At 52.7% G+C, this 12,002-nt stretch overlaps 1 long non-coding RNA gene across 1 annotated transcript; it reads left to right on the top strand.

The window, feature by feature from the left end:
• The first annotated feature begins 4,578 nt into the window (after positions 1 to 4,578).
• LOC118354340 (uncharacterized) lies at positions 4,579 to 10,261 on the top strand. Its single transcript, XR_004814717.2, has 3 exons — positions 4,579 to 4,812; positions 5,375 to 5,487; positions 8,546 to 10,261. It is a non-coding gene; the product is annotated as an uncharacterized LOC118354340 (long non-coding RNA).
• The last annotated feature ends 1,741 nt before the right edge of the window (positions 10,262 to 12,002 follow it).

The raw sequence follows: 12,002 nt of genomic DNA, 5'->3' as shown, positions 1-12,002 counted from the left end.
GGCAGAATGACACCTCGAAGAGCAATGGGAGAATAAGTAAACAGAAAAATCAATGTTTTTTGTTTGACCTTAAAGGACCAAAAAAAAAAAAAAAAAATTGGGGGGGACTTTGAGTTATAATAAAATGTTCCCCAGGGAAAAGCTCAAAAGAAACACGATAGGACGGAGCAAGCGCGGCACCTCCTGCTGTTCTCCTCCCAGCTGGCCTTGGGGCCTTCCTGCTGGGTTTCCAGTAGGCAGATGTCGGGGGCCGGGGCCCCGTTCTCTGCGATTCATCCCGCGCAGCAGGTTCGTGATGGGCTCCTGGAAATACACGTTCACTCGCCACCCTGGGGCCCTGGGGCAGCCAGCTGGCCGGTGTCTTCAGGGGGAGCCGGGAGGCGGGGGGCCCTGTGCGGACCGGACCCCAGGCGGGCTGGAGTCTGCAGAGGCCCTGCGCCCCCTCGGTCGTGCCCTTCGCTGGACGGAAGGCGGGAGAGCCGAGCCCCAGGCTGCAGCCTCGGGTGTGGGACCGTGGGGTGCGGGACCGTTGGTAGCCCTGTCGCCGTAGGAACCCGGAAACCACCCCCAGGCCGGGGCTAAAGGGGCCTCAACAGGAACGTAATCTAAACTGCACCAAGTGCAGGGAGCGGATGCAGGAGGCCACGCGGCCTACGGCTCCCTTTGTAGGAGGTGTCGGGAGCCGGCAAATCCCTGGGGACAGGGCGACAGCAGGGGTCAGTTGTCCGGCCGGGCCTGGGGTCCCGTGCGGGGCGATGCACAAAGTCTGGGACCAGACACAGGCGGCAGCACCGGTGTCCAAGCGGCCAAGCTGCAAGCCCAACGGCGGAACCACCCCGTCTGGGTCGGAGCCTGTGTGTCAGGGGCTCAGCTCAGGAGGGCAGGAGATAGGAGATGAGGGCGGTCAGCGACGTGTCCTGGGGACCCCCCCCCCACAGGGCTTGGTGGGGAGCCCAGGGCAGTCGCCCTGTATCTGGTTCGAACGACGTCTGGTGAGATCCCTTCCAGCGGCGACACCAGAATAGGTGGAGAGGCTGCCCCGTCGTGGAGGCTCCCTGCCCCCGGCCGCAGGGCCCGCTCAGGCTGTCGGGGCTCCTGGCCGCCACTTCCGTGAGGAGCCAAGGCGCCCCTCCAGGCCCACATCCACCCAAGCCCTGGGCCTGAGCGCGGGTGACACAGCCAGGCTGGGCCCCTGACCCCGTGTAGCTGCCGGGCCCCTCTGAACTCAGGGGGTAAGCCCGGGATTGTGGCCCTGTGTCCCCAACATGCACCAGAGAAAGGAGTGGCGTCAGGGGGTGGGGGGAGCTCATGACAGCAAAGCAAAGACGGTGATAACAGTAAATGCCCCAAATAGCTTCTGGCACCGATGCCAGCGGTTCTGGCCCCTTATGGTCCCGGGCTCCACCTGGTCGGCGTGTCGCCAGGTGGGCAGGAAGGTCCCCTAAGTGCTGGGCGCTGCAGGGACTCTGCAACCAGACGGCAGCGTCTTCTGGGACTGGCACCCCGCAGTCTGCTAGTGTCGTAGCGTGGATGGGCCTTCCTCCATGAGTCAAAGCCCCCGTGTTATCAAGTCCCCTCAAGAATGCTCTGCGGCACCTGGTCCTCAGGGGGGAGCCTTCGGCCCAGGCCGTGACCCCGGGTCCCGGGATCGAGTCCTGCACCGGGCTCCCCACATGGAGCCTGCTTCTCCCTCCACCTGGGTCTCTGCCTCTCTCTGTGTGTCTCTCAGGAATAAATAAATAAAACCTTAAAAAGAAAAAAAAGAAATGCTCTACTGTTGGTCAATCAAGCCTCATCTCGTTTCATCTTAAATGATTGTTATTTCCGCCCCAACAGCAAAAACTAACGTGGCGGGTGAGCGGCCAGAGTGGCTGTAAGCGGCAAATCCTTCCTCTAAACCCGTAAGAAAAGCCAAGACGGAATGGAAGGGTTTCTGATCCACGCGGGCTGGACTTGCACTAATCGACCTCCAAAGCTAAAACCACACACCTGTGCACGCGCTGGCTCACGTCTCCCACAGGGACACCGTGCCCGGCTTCCGGCGCCCATCAGGCCCCTGCCCCGTAAGGACTTACCCAGGTGGCTACGTGAAGTCACAGTAAACAACCCATGGCTTCATTTTCTTGCCCTCGTATCATGAAATAGGTGCATTAATTATACTAGACTTTCCTGGGAGCACGTGGGTGGCTCAGTGGTGGAGCCTCTGCCTTCGGCTCAGGTCACTGTCTCAGGGTCCTGGGATCGAGCCCGGGAGGGGGGGGCCCTGCTCAGCAGTGAGTCTGCTTCTCCCTCTCCCTCTGCCTCTCCCCCGGCTCCTGTTCTCTCTCCTTTTCAAATAAATAAATAAAAGTCTGTAAATATATATCTAATATTTATAAATATATATGTGTTATATATACATTTATATAGGGATGGCTCGCTGGTTAAGCTCTGCTTTCAGCTCAGGGCATGATCCTGGAGTTCAGGGATCGAGTCCCACATCGGGCTCCCTGCGTGGAGCCTGCTTCTCCCTCTGCCTGTGTCTCTGCCTCTCTCTCTGTGTCTCTCTCATGAATAAATAATTTTTAAAAAGAAAGAGAAAAAAAGTGTGTCTATCTGGCTGGCAGGTTTGACAAGGGGGGGCTGGCTCTGCAAGTCAGATTACATGCACATTTTTTCTCCCATAAATTGAATGAACTAAATTTGCAGCTCTAGGAGTTTGGCACAAATTTATTTAACGAAGTAGTTTGGAAAACACTTTATTGACAAAGGTATAAAGGAGGTGCGAGATTTGTTCGTCCCCTCGACCTCTCTGGGTATGTGGTGGAAGCGGCTGCCCCCAGGGGGACGAGAACTGCCAGCCCCACGCCCGGGGATGCGGGCGCCCCGTCCGCGGTCCCAAGATTGGTGGTGGGAGTTCATGTAACTTTATTCTTTGTCTTTCAAGATATTTTCCGTTTGGCTCCTCTGACTCGTTTGCAGTTATACATACATTTTAGAACCGGTTTGTCCATTTCCATTTTTTTTAAAAAGCCTCCCCCTCCCCGCCCCGCCTCCCGGGATTTTCAATCAGTTACTCCCACGGGGTGACAACCTAGGGGAGGTTGCTGAGCACCTGCGCTCTCGGCTGCACTCGGCCCCGGAGGCTCCCCGTTCCCTCGGGGGGCTGGCCCGCGCGCAGAGCTCCTCCCAGCTGGAGGTGACCCGGGTGGATGGTGGGGAGAGGCCACACCTGCAGCTGGATCACACACCGCACACCCGCACACCCCACACCTGCACACCCCCACACCCGCACACACCCACACCCACACCCCACACCCGCACACCCCCACACCCGCACCAGCATCTCCTGGGGCGGCCCTGCCAACGTCCCAGTGACCTAAGCATGTCCCACGGTTGAGGCAGCATCAACAGAGTGAAAAAGGACAGTCCCTGTGGGAGGCAGGTGATGACTTGGGGGCCGTGATGGGGCCGCCCGCACCTTCCTTGCACACCTGCAGACCCTGCTGGGACCGTCGCAATCAGCTGTAGGTCGTCACACGGCTGTGAGCTCATCATCGTAATGATAGTAAGTCCAGAAGAATTGTTCTGACACTTGAAGGCTTACGGGAAATAAATTCTAAGATTTCAACGTATGCATACACTTCTGTTGGCAAGAAGCCTGTAATCAATGAGACTTTTGTTTTTCTTAAGATTTTATTTATTTATTCATGAGAGACACAGAGGGAGGCAGAGACACAGGCTGAGGGAGAAGCAGGCTCCCTGCGAGGAGCCCAATGCAGGACTCGAACCTGGGACCCGGGGGTCACAGCCTGGGCCCAAGGCAGACACTCAACCGCTGAGCCACCAGGTGCCCCTCAATGAGACTTTCAAATGTAAAAATGTTACCTTCGGATAAATATCTGTGCCAGAGTTAAAATGGAAGTAGGAGTTCTAGAATAACAGAAACATCAAGTGTTTAAATGTTAAAGAAGACGTTGATCAGGTCCTGTTTTTTAATGGATCCTGTTGGATCCTATCAATGTGGTATTTAGGTTCCATCTGGTTACATTTTAAAAAGTGATAATGACAGTTTTATTTTTAAGTGTCAATATTTACAATATGTCAGACATTGTGTTCTTTGTAACTATTTAAACTCAGGAAATATGCTAGGTGTCAACCTAACGTGTGAGGGGGATACAAAATACTCAAAATTCTTTTAGGGAGAATGTGGACGACTCGCACCAGTGAGCCTTGCAGCCAGAGAAACCGAGGCACTAGCTCCCGGCACCCCGCCGGGGTGGGGGCCCACCTGTCAGGAGGGGGCTGCAGGCACTTTAGACCAACGGCTCGGGTTCAAGGCCTGGCCGGGCCTCTTGCTGGCCGCGTGGTCCCCCTGCCTCAGTTCCCCTCGCGGGCCGAGCACACAGCGCGGAGAGCGGGGCTTTGGGCCAGGGGCAGCGCGCTCTATTATCTCGATGGAGACCCTTTCTGACTACGGGGAGCCCGCCCCTCCCCCCCGGATTGGTAGGAAACCGTTCCTCTCCTGGAGCCGCACTCGGTTCCGCTTTCTGGAGAGACACAGACCCAGACTCTTCCCTCTGCGGCAGGAGAGCGGGTGAGAGGCAGGAGGCACTGTGACCACACAGCCCCTAGATGTGTCCCAATTCGGGTCGCCCTCCCCGTGTGCGGCTCTGGGGAAGCAAGGTTTCGAAACGGAGGACTCGGGGTGAGAGGCCACCACGCGCAGGCCCCACCTGCATCCAGCCTGTGATGTCCCCCAGGACCCTGTGCCAACCCAGCGTGTGGGGAGAATGCAGGGCCCTGTGACTCTATCCCCGTCTCTCCAGGGAGGTGAGGCCACGTGGCTTCCCTGAGATGGGGGGGGGGGGGGTACAGAAACCCAGCACCACGTGAATGCTGGTTCTTTTTCCCGTGACCGTCACCATCCCTCGCGTGACCCTATTCAGAGTGGAGGTGATGTTCTAGAAGGGGGTCGACCCAGGAAAGCATGCTTTCCCTCAGCCCTGGGCTCAGGGCGGCATGAGGACAGGTGAGGAGGTGGGGCAGGGTGGCCGGCCCAGAGGTGGGGCGGGGGTCAGGACCTTCCCCAAGGAAGCAGGCCCCCCAGCGCGGGTCCTCACGCCCGCCAGCTGCAGGACGCACGAGAAGTTTGGGTGAGCAGTGACAAGTCAAGCACGCTTCGTAAAGTGTGGAAGGGGGACTAAGGAGGTGGGGTGACAGGGTGGCAGCGGATTGCAGCGGGGCAGGGGTGGGTGCAGAGGCGATGGAGGGAGAGGTGCATGAGCCCAGGTGATCAAGAGGTGGGATCAGTGGGATCAGTGGTGGTGCCGAGGGGCTGGGAGGTGGTGGAGAAGGAACTTCAAACATGAAACAACCAATGATGCCACCACAGGCTCAGGATGGGCCCAAATCTCCTCGTCCTGCCCGCCAGGAGCCCCGGATCTGGTGGGTCTGTGGTGGTGTCTCCTCGGCACTTCAATATCCAGCGCCCTGATCGCTGATGAGGTGAGCGTCCTTTTTGTCCCTTTATTGTCCTTTTGCTCTACCTTTTTGAGTGAGTGTTTTGCCAGTTTTCTATTGAATTGTGTTTCTTTAAAAATATTGAACCTCCCCCCTTCCAGATGCTGGAGAGGGTCTTTTGCCTGTTGCTGGATGGATGCGGCGCAAGTTCTCACGCTCTTGGGCTTTTCCATTCTTTATGACGCTGTCCTCTTTTTATCATGGAAATTTTCGAATCTGTGCAGAGACCCAGCCTGTGCTTGTCCCTTGCCTTGGTCCCTCCTGGGTTACTTTTTTTTTTTTTTTAACTTTTTTAAAGACTTATTTATTTATTTTTATTTATGATAGACACAGAGAGAGAGAGAGAGGCAGAGAGACACAGGAGGAGGGAGAAGCAGACTCCATGCCGGGAGCCCGACGGGGACTTGATCTCGGGACTCCAGGATCGCGCCCTGGGCCAAAGGCAGGCGCCAAACCGCTGAGCCACCCAAGGATCCCCTCCTGGGTTACTGTGAAGCAAAGTCCAGCAATTGCACCTTCTTGTTTAGAAGTGTTTGATGTTCCAGAAGATAAAGGCTCCTTTTTTTTTTTTAAGTGATATAATCAAAACACCATCATCACATTTTAAAATTAAAATTTTAAATTTTAATAAGTATTCCTCAGTATCACCAAATAGCCTACCAGAATTCAAATTTTCCTAATAGTCTCATGATTTTTTTCCCGTTAAAAAAAAATCAAATCCAGGGCAGCCTGGGTGGCTCAGCAGTTTAGCATCGCCTTCAACCCAGGGAGATGATAGAGATCCTGGAGACCCGGAATCGAGTCCTGCGTCAGGCCCCCTGCGTGGAGCCTGCCTGTGTCTCTGCCTCTCTCTCTCTATGTCTCTGTGTCTCTCGCGAATAAATAAATGGAATCTTTAAAAATAAATAAAAGATAAATAAATCAAATCCAAAAGTGGGCACCCTTATGAGGCCTTTGGATGAACAGTTCTTAATTTAATGAAATCCAGTTGTTCATTACTTTCCTTCCGGGGTGGTATTCTTCTATCTCAGTGAGGAAAGCTTTTCTTTTTTATTTTTTTCTAAAGATTTTATTTATTTATTTAATTTATTTATGTTTAAATTAATAGGTTTTTTTTTAATTTTTATTTATTTATGATAGGCACACAGTGAGAGAGAGAGAGGCAGAGACACAGGCAGAGGGAGAAGCAGGCTCCATGCACTGGGACCCCGACGTGGGACTCGATCCCCGGTTCCAGGATCATGCCCCGGGCCAAAGGCAGGCGCTAAACTGCTGCGCCCCCCAGGGATCCCCTAAAGATTTTATTTATTCATGAGAGACGCAGAAAGAGAGGCGGGGACACAGGCAGAGGGAGAAGCAGGCCCCCCACGGAAAGCCCGATGCAGGACTTGCTCCCAGGACCCTGTGACACCCAAGGCAGATGCTCAACTGCTGAACCACCCAGGCATCCCAAGGAAAACTTCTTACCTCCAGGTCATGAAAAACGTCTCCTGCGTTGTCTTGTCAAGTTCTTATTGTTTTGCCTTTCACGTTTCATCTATGATCCACCTGGAACTGGGTTTTAAGGCATTTTTCCCATATGGAGACTCCATTGTCCCAGCACCATTTACTGAAAAGCCCATCCTTCCTCCCACTGCTCTGAGGAGCCAGCATCTTCCTAAGCCGAGTGTCCACATCCACGTGGCCACTTTCTGACGTCTTTCTTCTCTTCCCTCGGCCTTGGCCCATGGACCCAGCAATGTCATTCTGTCTTAGTCACTATGGCAGAACTAGTCTTGCCACTTGGTTCTCCTTTCTCAAGAGTGACTTGGCTATTTTGCCCTTTGCACGTCCACATAAACCGTCAAATGAGCTTGTCCAGGGCCCCTTCTCCCTTCCCTCCCACAGCAGCAACAACAAAAACCTACTGGAGGGATCCCTGGGTGGCGCAGCGGTTTAGCGCCTGCCTTTCGCCCAGGGTGCGATCCTGGAGACCCGGGATCGAATCCCACGTCGGGCTCCCTGCATGGAGCCTGCTTCTCCCTCTGCCTGTGTCTCCGTCTCTCTCTCTGTGACTATCATGAATAAATAAATAAAATATTTAAAAAATAAAAATAAATAAATAAAAAGGGGATCCCTGGGTGGCGCAGCGGTTTGGTGCCTGCCTTTGGCCCAGAGCGCGATCCTGGAGACCCGGGATCGAGTTCCACGTGGGGGTCCCGGTGCATGGAGCCTGCTTCTCCCTCTGCCTATGTGTCTGCCTCTCTCTCTCTCTGTATGACTATCATAAATAAATAAAAATTTAAAAAAAATTAAAAAATAAAAACCTACTGGAATCACATGGAATCTCTAGGTAGAGGTCAATTTGGCCAATGTCAAGGGGCGTCTTTACATTATGGAGTCCCAGCCCAGGGCTGTGCTATCTTCACCCGCTTACTTCGGGCTTATTACATTTCTCAGTAAGGTTTGGGGCACCTGGTTAGTTCAGTTGGCTACCCCCGGCTTTGTGGGCCGTGTCTTTGGGGTTGACTCTTGGTTTTAGCTCAGGTCATGATCTCAGGGTTGTGAGAGCGAGCCAGCGCTGGGCTCTGCGCTCAGCACAGAGTCTACTTGAGATTCTCTCCCTCTCCTTCCACCCTTCCGACTAAGGCTTTCTCTCTCTTTCTCTCAAATAAATACATCTTTCAAAAAACTTTCTCAGTAACGTTTCATTAGACTTCTGTGTAGAGGTCTTGTGCATTTTATTTATACACATTCCTAAATTTTTTTATGTTCCTTTTTGTTTAAGATTAACTTTTGTCACCAGTACATAGAATTATGGTTAATTTTAAGATATTGATCTTTGAGACAAAGACCTTGCTAAATGATAGTGTATCAGAAGCTTATGTCAAAGGACCGTCATCCAATATCATGAGCACAACAGTATAAAGGGATCGTTGTGGAGAGTTAACGCGATACTTATTTATATTATTATGTGTGTTACTCCTTTGATAGATGGTATAATGTTTGCTGAATGGTTTCTCCCTACATGAAAACTAACTTATATTTATCTCCTTGACACCAGGAAATGCTACAAGTCATGTACGCCGCATTGACATTCACCCCCAGGACTCTGGAGCATGTGCATTTGGATGAGTTCACTATTCTTGGCTTTGAGGTGCGGACAAGTCTTGCTGGCACTTGGCAGGTGCTCTGAGGGCTGTCTCACACCGTGCTCCACAAATAAGGGCTGTCCCCAGGTTTGGACACAGGGAGGCAAGGGCAGCCAGCCACACTCACAGGTGAGATCCCTGGTCCTTCCAACAACTGGATCCCGAGTCACACTTCAGGGGTCCGAGTAAGTGTGCCAGATCGCAAGGTGGAGATAAGCACCCGTGCAAAAACCCAGCAGAGAGGACCCAGTGCATAGAACCAAAAAAGATGGTTGTCTGGAGTAGCAGAAGGGGTAGACGGTATCCAGACGAGACAGGGGAATGGGTCAGGCGGGGGCCAGGCCATCAGCGCCAGATGGAACCTTCATCTTGCAGCGACCCGGCCGCTAACTTATTTTTTCCAGCTTTCTCTCTTTCAGACAACCATGAGCTCGCTGTCGGTGGCCAATCCCGTGAGACATCCAAAGTGCGCCTCTGAAAATTCTGATGACGATGAAGGGAACATGCAGGGTGGGGCCTTCCCAGGGCACATCTGTTCCCCATATCTCTTATGACAGCCCCCATGGTAGGCCACCAACCGAGGACGTCAGCGGGGAGCCAAGTGGGAAACGTGGGAGACACGGGAGCTGGCGTTGGGCGACACTTCAGGGGTGAACCTGCAGGTGACTCTCCTCCATCACACAGCTTCTGGGGGAAGCGACTTCAGTTATGCAGGTGAGATTGCGTGGTGTCTCCCTGGAGGGCGGTTTTGCATGTCCTGTGTCCCTGCTGTCAGAGGCTTAAGCCTGGGAGTGGACTTTCCCAGGAAGGGGAGAGACATTTCTTGCCAGGTGTGATGATCATGTAATAATTGTCTTGGGTGTGGGGGTGGGGAGTGTGGCTAGCACATGGGAGTGTCTTTTTTTTTTTTTAATTAACCTTTGTGCTTTGAGATCATCGTAGATTTACATGTTGTTGTAAGAAATAGTATGGAGAGGGGATGCCTGGGTGGCTCAGAGGTTGAGCATCTGCCTTTGGCTCAGATTATGATTCTGGGATCCTGGGATCGAGTCCCGCATCAGGCCTGCTTCTCCCTCTGACTGTGTTTCTCTGCTTCTCTGTGTCTCTCATGAATAAATAAAATGTTTTTTTGTTTGTTTTTTTTAAAAAGGAATAGTATGGAGAGATCCCAGGTACCCTTTATCCAGATTCTCCAATGGTAAGATCGCGCAAAACTACAGTATTACAACCGGGATACTAACACCGAAAGAGTCAAGATCCAAACTTCTCTGTCACTGTGAGGCCCCCTCCTGCCCCCCTCCCAGCCACGGCCTCTCCCTCCCTGCACCTCCCTGCTCAGCCCCTCCAAGCCACCCATCTGTTCTCCATCTCTATAATGCCGTCATTTCAGGGATGGTATATACATGGAATCGTGTAATAGGTACCCTTTTTGGATGGGGCTTTTTTCCCACTCTGCGTACTTCTCTTGAGATTCGTGCCAGGGGTTCTGTGCCTCCCTAGTGCGTTCCGTGTGACTGCTGAGGAACGTTCCGTGTGTGGATGGGCCCCAGTTTGTTTAACTACTCACCCCTTAGGGACCCTTGGGCTGTTCCCCAGTTGGAGTCATACAAATAAAGCTGCCGTCAATATCCCCGGGCAGGTGTATGTGTAAAGCTGAGATGCCAGGTCTCTGGGAGAAATACCCAGCAGCTCGGGGGCGGGGCCCGCCCGGGGCCGGATGTTTAGGTTTTTTTTTGAGAAACTGCCAAACTCTTCTCCCTGGAGCCCGTACCGCTGGGCATTTGCTCAGCAAGGCGGGAGCGATCCAGCTCCTCCGTAGTCTTCGGCTCGGTCGTTGTCGCTGTGTTTTATTTTAGTGGCTCCACAGGGTGTGCACAGCCGTCTTGCTGTGCTTGGGCTGTGCCTCTCTTGGATGGGCGGCGGCCCGTTTGCTGCCAGGATCTCCTCTTCGGCACATGCCTCTTCCTGTGTTTTGCCCCCCCTCTGAATGCACTGTTTGCTTATTTATTTATTTATTTATTTATTTATTATTATTTTTTTAGTATTTTATTTATTTATGTTGGAGAGGGGGAGAGAATCGTAGGCTGACTCCCCTCTGAGCGAGCCCAAGGCCGGGGCTCGATCCCACCACCCCAAGATCATGGCCTGGGCCGAAACCAAGAATAGGACGCCTCACCCACCGCGCCACTCAGGCGCCCTGATTGTTTGCTTTTTTGCTGTTGAATTCTGAGAGCTCTTTATATAGTTTAGGTCGTAGTCTTTTGTCAGACATTCAGGGTGCAAGCATTTTCTCCCGCTCTAGGCTGGTCCGGTCCTCTGACCCTCTCAGCAGGTCCTCGGCAGAGTAAAAGCTTGAATTTTGGTGAAGTCCAAAGTATGTTTTTCCCTTCATAGCTGTGCCTTTGGTGTTGAGTCTGGGAATTGTTTGCCTAGCCCTAGATCTCCCAAATTTCCTCTCCTTTTTAAACTTTTCCTCTCCTTTTTAAACTTTCCATTTCAATCCATCATCCATTTGGAGTTAATTTCTCCGTGTCTGCGTGTTAGCAGCATCTTGGCTGCCTTTCCTTATTAGACAGAGGAAGGGGCGCGTCCACAGCGGGTGCGTCTCCTGGGCATACACCAGCCGCAGCCCCGCTTGCCCTCTCTTTCCCCTACAGGACACCTTCTGTGGCCCGGCGGCGCCTGAGGCCCCTGGGGTGGTGCAGGGAGGTGGCCCCAGTTGCTTGCATGTTCAGGATTCTTGACTTAGCCTCTTTGGGCGCACAAAATGACAGGGTGATTTATGTACTCAGACTAAGTGGTTTCCCTTCAATGTTGGGTTCGGGGCATAGAAATTGCTTAGATGTGCATTTTGTTCCAACTATGGTGGAAGTATTTGTCAACTCATAAGTACACTCTTGAGTTCTTAATTCAGAAAAACAGCCAATATTTTTATCCAAAGAGCCTTAGAAGGGATCACAGACAGTGCTACCCCGGTGTTTCCCAAAGTCGCCCCTGGAACACGGAGGTACCCTGGGACAAAAGAGTTCTGTGGCCCCGTGGGTGTGGGGCTGCACACTGTTCCCCTCCTTCCTCTTTGTAGAATCATGATTCTTAGCACTTTGTTCAAGGTTTTGAGAAGGGGCGTCTGCTTTCAGCTGAGGTTGTGATCCTGGGGTCCTGGGATCCTGGGATGGAGCCCCACGTTAGGTTCCCTGCTCAGTGGGGAGCCTGCTTCTCCCTGCCCCCCATGCTGTCTCTCACTCTGTCTCAAAATGTTTTTTTTGTTTTTTTTTTTTAAGATTTTATTTACTTATTCATGAGAGATCCACACACAGAGGCAGAGACACAGGCAGACTCCATGCAGGGAGCCCGACACGAGACTGGATC

This window comes from Canis lupus, chromosome 13 (assembly GCF_003254725.2).
Source record: "Canis lupus dingo isolate Sandy chromosome 13, ASM325472v2, whole genome shotgun sequence".
In the NCBI taxonomy this organism is placed as follows: domain Eukaryota; kingdom Metazoa; phylum Chordata; class Mammalia; order Carnivora; family Canidae; genus Canis; species Canis lupus.
This window is presented reverse-complemented; position numbering and strand designations above follow the sequence as displayed.